General features: G+C 26.7%; 1 pseudogene; it reads right to left on the bottom strand.

Annotated features, from left to right (window-relative positions):
* Positions 1–2,422: 2,422 nt before the first annotated feature.
* Positions 2,423–7,140, bottom strand: LOC113387915 (annotated as a pseudogene).
* Positions 7,141–8,429: the final 1,289 nt, after the last annotated feature.

The following is an 8,429-nucleotide window of genomic DNA, read 5'->3' as shown; positions in this document are numbered from 1 at the left end:
GCCGTAGATTTTAAATATTTTTAATAAATTAGTCAAAATAAGAAGTTGGTCAAAATATAGAAATATTAAGAAAAAAGGATTTCAATAGAGTAATAAAAATCAGATTAGAGCATCGCTGGCACACAAAGATAGTTGTATAGAAAATCAGCAGGAAAAGTCAATGCCAAAATTTTCGAAATATATTTAATGAACCAGTTATATTAATATTCAAAAAAAAATGGAAATCATTTAGTATAATAATTTTGTAATAGTATTCAAATTGAAGCCGTAACTGGTGCAAGGGCAACATGATCAGAACAATTATTAAAGGTACTGAAAAATTAAACTATTGAAAAATTATATTAAATTATTAAATCTATTCCTTTTAATAACTGCAAAAACGAGTAACAGCTTTTAATATCTGCATATTTATTAAAAGATTATTGTGGACAAAAAGCATTTAAACGAATATAGTGGTAAAAAATCGCAAAAACTTGCTTAGAGTGCATTAAATTTAAAAAAAAGGGGGCTAGAACGATGGTAATGATATTATATTTTAAAATAAAAATTTACGTCTTGATCTAGATAGATATAAAAAATTATATTTTTATGGAGTTTATCATATTCTAATAAAATTGCTTAATGACTTATTCAGGACATGTAATATTTGGCATGAGAAGACTCTTTTTGATACTATCAAGTGGTTTACTGAAATAAATGTTAATTAGAATAATTATTCTAATTTTTAAATTAAAGTAAACATCAAAATTAAAGTTCTTTTTCATAAACATATATTTTATATTCGGAGTTTCTAATATTTTCATAAATATAAATACATATGAAGATTGATACAGATAACACAAGCATACAGGAAGAACAATAGCAAATAAGTTGCAATTCTTGTTTGAGTAACATCTCTATTCGAATTTCATTTCAGCATCCAAGTATAAAAATCCTCCTGATATTTGATCAAGGTATATTAACTATATTCTTTACTTTTATATGTACAGATATATCACTAATATTTAAATACATATTGTATAATTTATCTATTTATAAATTATGTTATATACACATGTGTGCAGATACTACTCAACATTTACACGATTCATATAAATACATCACCCACATTCATAACATATCTGAATATATATTTATATAAAAAATTTCAGCTTCCATAACAAAAGATTATAAATTTGCAATATTTCAATACTTGATACTTATTATAAGAACATTTAACAAATATTTAAATATTAATTTTTAAGGAAAATAATATTGCAGAAAATTATAATCTTTAGCCATTTAATTTTTACTTCATAGCATTGAATATTTTTCTAAAAGCACATCTCCATAATTTTTTCTAATATATTAAATATATAAACTTATGAATAATAGTACAATAAATCATATACAGGATTGTACTTTTTGTTTAACTAATTTCTTTATGAAGAAATATCATTTAACATACCTTATAAAAATAGGCATATTGGTCAGTTAAAAAATAATAATCTCAATTCAATAATGAACCTATCATGCAAAATTTATCCACTGTTAACATTTTTCACATGCATACAAATATATTATACCTATAGACTCAGTTATATTACTGTGTTAATTAAATAAAATAATATCAATAAATGGCTTATCACAAATTGTGATATTAATATTTGTTTGGTATTTATATGAAACATTCTTCACAGTATTATATTCTGTGCAATAGTAGATATATTCCATTCAGGATGTATACGTCCTGTATTATCATGTTGATTATGTACAATAATAATTTTAAATAAACCTTGTCGTTTAATATCAATTATCTATCTTCAATCATCTCTTTGAATTAGTATACATATCTCTGAGTAAATTTGTTAAGATATTTAAGATTTAAGATCGAAACTCGTGGCAAAGAAATTGGCCAATTTAACTGCAAAATAAGTTTTTGTGACCGATGGGAAACTTTTCGGTATAATCTTGAATCTTGGCACAAAAACATTTTTCATGCTTAGTCTTTAAAGAGTCATATTAAAAGAGAAGTGACAAGTGCGCTTTTTTCATATCGCGATTATATCATGATTCATTATGATATTTACAGAATATAATTAAAATAAGACTTATGGATTTACATTAAAATCTAATTATCAAAATAAAACTATATACATTTATAGGAAATGCTTTTTGTGCATGTGGTACTTATTTCATAATGTGTGGATATGTTTAAATTCGTTTTAGATCACACAACTTTCTAAAATGCGAATAAATATTTTTTTGTTAGTTACTTATATTTAATTTATGAACTTTATGTATAAATTTATTTTAAAAATAATTCTATTGCAAGTTGAAAAAACTTCAAAATAAATTCCAGGTTTCAAATCTATCGAATATAAGCATATCACAAGCATTATAAATATAATTACATAACATTTAAACACATGCAGTTGGCCACATTATTATGAAACAAATTTGATTTTGGATAAAATGTCCAATTTGGCATCGTTGAATATTTTTAAATATAATAAAATTCCTAAATGCATATCAGTTAAACATTATATCATTGGTTCTAGTTTACTGACAATGACCGATCATAATTCAGTCTAAAGCTCTGGAGTAAAAGTCTTTTCAAGCAATAATTTATATTTATACTAGCAACCAGTACCTGATCCGCAAAACCTTTTGCGTCGTTTCATAGAATTGTGACCGCCTTTGTTATTAACAAAGCGAATATTGTATGGATCTTCAGCGAGTTCAGGGTACTGTAAAACATTATGTACATACTCACCATCATATTGGTTTGCATAACCTGATTTAAGGATTTCTTCCACTTCCGAAGGAGCCCAGTCCACTGCTCCAGACAATCCTGCTTTTAGTGCCTCCTTTTCTCGGTGCCAAGCCTTGCGAACTGCTGATAATTTTGCATGATGGAGAAGCCTCTGTCTTTCTCTATCAACTGTCGTTCCGTACCGTAAATTAATCACAGCATGCGGGCCATGGATTTTGACATCCAAATAATCAGCACCACTGCCATTTTCACGAGCAATTTCATGGAATGTTGTATTTACTTGACCCTGTAACCGTTTTAATTGCTGTCGATCCTCAGCAGATTTCCAAGTATCTTCTTTGACAAAGAAGAATGCATCTTGTTGACCACCATGAACTACCAAACTAAATTCCAAAAGCAGAGATCTATTGAAAACAGAAGTATAAACATCTCGGTATATAGCATTTGCAGCAGGAACACTCGATACAATAGCACGTCCTTGTGTTGTCCTGGATACTACAATGCCTTTGCCAAAAGGTGGTTCGGATGCTGCACCAATTTTGTTGAAAGTTGGTTCTGACCCATCTAATTTTAACGAAGACTCTGAAGGTCCTGATAATTGTCTGCTGTTAGATAAATGTTCTCGAGCAAACTGCGATAAAAATCCGGAAACAATGGTCAGAGGCGCATGACCGGTCAGATCAGGTAAGTTGGCACTAGGTAATGAAGGATTAAGAATAGAATCGGCATTCAATTGCGGTGCTAAACTCTTCAAATTGTATCCTAATCGATTCAGCCACTCCCAAGCACCTAAAAATAGATTATTTTATATTCATTTTTATATTCATTTATTTTTATTAAGCAGTTTTATTTTAATTTAACAAATGTAAAACGACAATATTAACTGTTTAGCATATGCAGTTAAAAGTAACATAAATTAATTTTCGTTTAGATACAAAAACAAAACCAAAAGTGCTATGCCATGCATTATAAAAAATATTAAAATCAATTGCGCCAGGTTTCAGTGAATTGAATGAATTTCAGATATACAAACATAATTGTGTTCGATGATGAACTTGGTAATTTTTGGCTGATTTTATATTTATCGTAATTAATCAACACGATCTCGCAAATAGATTACAAAATGTTTCTAGAACAGTTCACAATTATTTCAGAAAAAATCTAAAAATTTGATCTTGCGCAAAATTAAATATGAATCTTGAAGACAAATAAGGGAATCAGAAATTTATGAATTCCGAAGTAAAAAATAAAATGCATAATATGTATTATCAATAATAAGTTGAATGAAATCTGCTACCTGTAGGCCTGTGATTATCATGTTGCACATTGATAGGATCATTGCCATTGTATCTATAAAGATGCAGATGAGTTGGTGATGCTACTTTTTGCAACATTTTCTCCCATTGTGGAGTCATCCATTGGCCTATAAGTGGATCATAAACACCACCGCCTGGCATATGTACAAGAGAAGTAACTTGATCTAGAAGACCACCACAGAAGTCAACAGGTAAATATAAATATGGATTAGAATCGTAAACAATATGACCATATGGAGATCTCATTATTTCTCTGACACCCTCGCCGTATTGATTGAATACCATTATTGGTGTGCCACATTGATCAGTTGCCACATAATATCTATGACGATAGACCTGCAACAATTTTTATAGATCAAATAATGGAAAATGAGAAAAACAAATAGTTTTGTTTTAAAAAGTTAGTGAAAGCATTTTCCAATAAATAATTCATATTAACCTGGGCATAAATTAAATGTCCTCTATCATCATAGGTGAGTGTCATTAATTTTCCATCCCTCGGTGAATATATTTGACTAACTTCATACAAGCGTTCTTGGTTGGTGTAGAAAAATTGCGTAACATTGCCAAAGTTATCCTTCCGTGTAGTAAGCCTTTAAAAATATACATAACTGACTTAGATATGAAGTCTAGATAAGTTATTTTCAAAGAAAGAGCTGCAGAATTTAGGACTTTTATTACAATTCTTTTAGTTAATTTTTTTTTTTAAAAGTCAAAGCATTTTAAAAAAACATCTTAGAAAGATAATAATGATGTAAATTTATAAAATTTGGCTAACCAAATAATGTAGGTTAATTATTTTCAAAAACATTGTTTTATTAATTAAATATTCTTTCACGCATATAATAAATAGCTATAATAACTATATAGATTCAACAAAATTAAGCATAAGTTTTCCGTTTTATAAATTGTTTAATTTTATTATCATTGCAAAAAAATCGTATAATTTGAAAAAGACGAAGAAAATATACAATAAAGTGGTATAATATTTCTACTTGTAAGTTAACAAAAGCACTAAAAACAATTATTTACCTGTCAATATGATCATAATAGTATCGAACATCGAATCGACCCCGTTTGGTCGCACGGGTCAAAAGACCTCTCGCATTATAACGGAACCTCTCTTCTCGGGCGTTTTGAGCAACTAGACCTCTAGACTCATATTTGTATTGACCTTCGCCAAATTTCATAATACGATCTTGGTTATTGTATTCCATAGGAATCGTATTACCTCTGCAAAAAATAGCATAAATAATGGATACTTAAACACAAAACATGAAAAATTCAAATGTGTATGAATAAATGAAAAATGAATTATTATTGATCAGTTTCTGCATCTAGCTAATAGTATGAGATTATCGAAACTCACATCTAATAAACAGCAAAAGGATTTACATTTAAGCATAATTATAAAAGGTGCATAATTTTAATTTTTAAAGGCACTTAGCAAAGAAAGTAAAAAAAAAAATCTTTGAACACTATGATAAACAATACTAATATATTATAAGAGTAGGAGATTGTTTAAAAAAAAATCATTTGGCAGAATAAATTCAAGTGATATTATGCTCAAAGCATAAATTAACAAAATTGATTTTATTTGTTTATTTTATTTATATCTAATCATAAACTCAACCACTATTTTATAGGGTTTCAAGCCATCCTAAAACAATTTGGCTAATATTCGTACGACGAAATGTTAGCAAATAAATAATTTTAAATGAATTCTTGGTTTTAATTCTGCCCAATGAATAGAATACGCAAATTAAACTACGTTTGAAATTAAATTAAATTAATTAAACAAATGTTTTTGTTTAGCAAGATTGCTTGCTAAAGATAAGCTATCAGAGGACTTGATTATTTGGCCACTTTTAAAGATCGTATCACATACAACGCAAAATTCATTATCCCATTTCATTTCGTTACCGATTTCAACAGCTTTAAATATTGTACATATTCAATCAAGTATATTAAAAATACAAATTATTATGTATGCACTATAAAAAATAGAATTTACGGTCTACTAAAATATAAAGTTCTAACAAAAAAAATTATCACCTGGCGAGTAATATTATCTAACTCTCAAAATTGTCCAATATTTAATTATTGAAAATTATATAGATTAAATTAAAATTTATACAAAAAAAATTAAAATTTATAACAGTAGAAAAAATATAAAAATGTTTTGTTTAAATTTTAAAACTAAATAGGATTAAAAAATCTATAAGTTACAAAAAAATAATGAAATTAAATTCGATTAGGTTGTTTATAAAAGCAATTTAATCAAAATATTCATAAACGAAACGAAGTTGTAAGCAATATGTATAACAATTTGAAAATGATCGATATACATCAGAATTTCTGAAGCGTATTATTATTATTACAAACAGATAACTTAAAATTTGAAAATATAAGTCAAGAAAAGATAAAATCATAGTATTTTACAAATTAGTAAAATAATATTGTAATACTATTCATATTTCATATAATACACATATCAGTAGAAATTAGTATTTAACAGGAACATTTATATTAGTTTTGCATATGTGATTGCAATAAAATTCATATTAATATTTTACTAAAATGAAATATAAGTTGTGCCATATTTCTACAATTGTAAAATATCAAAAAACTACAGAAGTCAATGGACAAGTGAGCTACTGCAAGATTGTACCAAATTGTACCAAACAATTTTTAAAGATGCAGTGTGATTTATAGATAGGAACCAATAAAATATATTCACGGAGTTTCAAGAAAAATAAATTACGATCAAATAAATATGCAGGTATACAAATCATATATGAAATAGAAAAAATAAAATTAATTATTCGACATAAAATCATTCTCACCTGTATGTTAAGGAGAGCATGTTGCCATTATCATCATATCGGAATCCCCAAGGTTCTTGGGCTTCGACTCCATAAGTTGACCATCACAATCCCAAGTATAATTCTTCATGTTAGTATAAGTATTAACACCAACATTTCTCGTATAAGTTCGAGTTTGAGAAATTCTGCCACGAGAATCTCGTGAAAATTCCATACGGAATACCTGCAATGACGAAAGTTTCATTTTGTAATTTTGTGAGAAAAAAACATTCAAAATTAGAACTACGAGTTGGTAAAAAAGATCAACAGTATACATTTAAGAACTCTAAAATACAATATCTTTTCCTATCTTTAGCATATAATGGGCACTTTATAAATATAATTATTATAATAAGAATATATCAAGAATGAACCAATTAAAAAACGATTTAAAAGGGTGTAAACACGAGCAGCCTTTAGTTATAACAAAAATTATTAATATAGTAATACGCGTGGCTTTTTATAAAACTTTCAATTTATTATAATTATCATTGCGTAAAAAACTAGTAATCAGTGCAAATTTGTTATATGTAAAATCAATATTAACAGCTAATTAATTAAAATGATTCTAATGTGATTCAAAGAAAAAATATAAAATAAGTATTAATTCACAAAGCTATTATAAAATGGAAGTTGGAATATAAATTTTACCACAAAATATTGGCTACTTTGTTTTATTTTTTTACTAAAATATAACAAGTAAATATTGATAAAAATAAGTCATGATATAAAATCTTATATTATATTAAAAATTCTATGTGCGGAATAAGGTTGTATTCTAAGAAATTAATCTCATTGTTTGATAATCTTACCACCCTGTTTTTCGGATTCATAAAATCTTATTAAAAAAATTATTGTAAACTTTTCTTCAAATATTATGGGAGAAAATTATGTTCAATGTTGACAAAATTGAAATGCACCGCAAACAACTTTTCCAACCTTACTTTTGTAAAACTTTTGTAAAAACAGCTGTGTTTTGTTCGAGTGAACGTTAATTATATAGAGGAAAGGATTTAATAATATTGTATCGTCTGGCATGTAAAACTAGTAATTGAAAATAATTAAAATGGTAAGCATTAATGAATTAATAAATTAATAAGTTTAATATCTATGTCTTTCATGATAACTATGTATTTCAGAATAAACACAAAATTTTTAAGAATCAGAATGAATCAGTGCTTTGAGAACAAAATGTTTATTAATAATAAGTAATAAGCATTTTCTTGATATGTTCTATATTTAGGTTTTCAATCAAGAATAAAATATTTTGATATCATAATAAGATTAATTTAAAAAAAATCAAAGATCAAATCAAGTATAACCTCTGACACATGGTATATAATTTATTGTAAAATGATGTAGTTGAGAAAAAAAATTATTTACCAGAATTAGAAGAAACCACTATTCATCAGACGTAACCTTCCACTGAATAAAAATGCATGATATGAATAATTCGCTATTAAAAGGGTTAATATTAGATAAACTTTGTTTAAA

The sequence above is a fragment of the Ctenocephalides felis genome, unplaced genomic scaffold, assembly GCF_003426905.1.
Source record: "Ctenocephalides felis isolate EL2017-DRISC unplaced genomic scaffold, ASM342690v1 CF-g0.4_SCAFFOLD_03572, whole genome shotgun sequence".
NCBI classification, from domain to species: domain Eukaryota; kingdom Metazoa; phylum Arthropoda; class Insecta; order Siphonaptera; family Pulicidae; genus Ctenocephalides; species Ctenocephalides felis.
The sequence above is the reverse complement of the archived record's forward strand: the minus strand, read 5'-3'. Positions and strand labels throughout refer to the sequence as shown.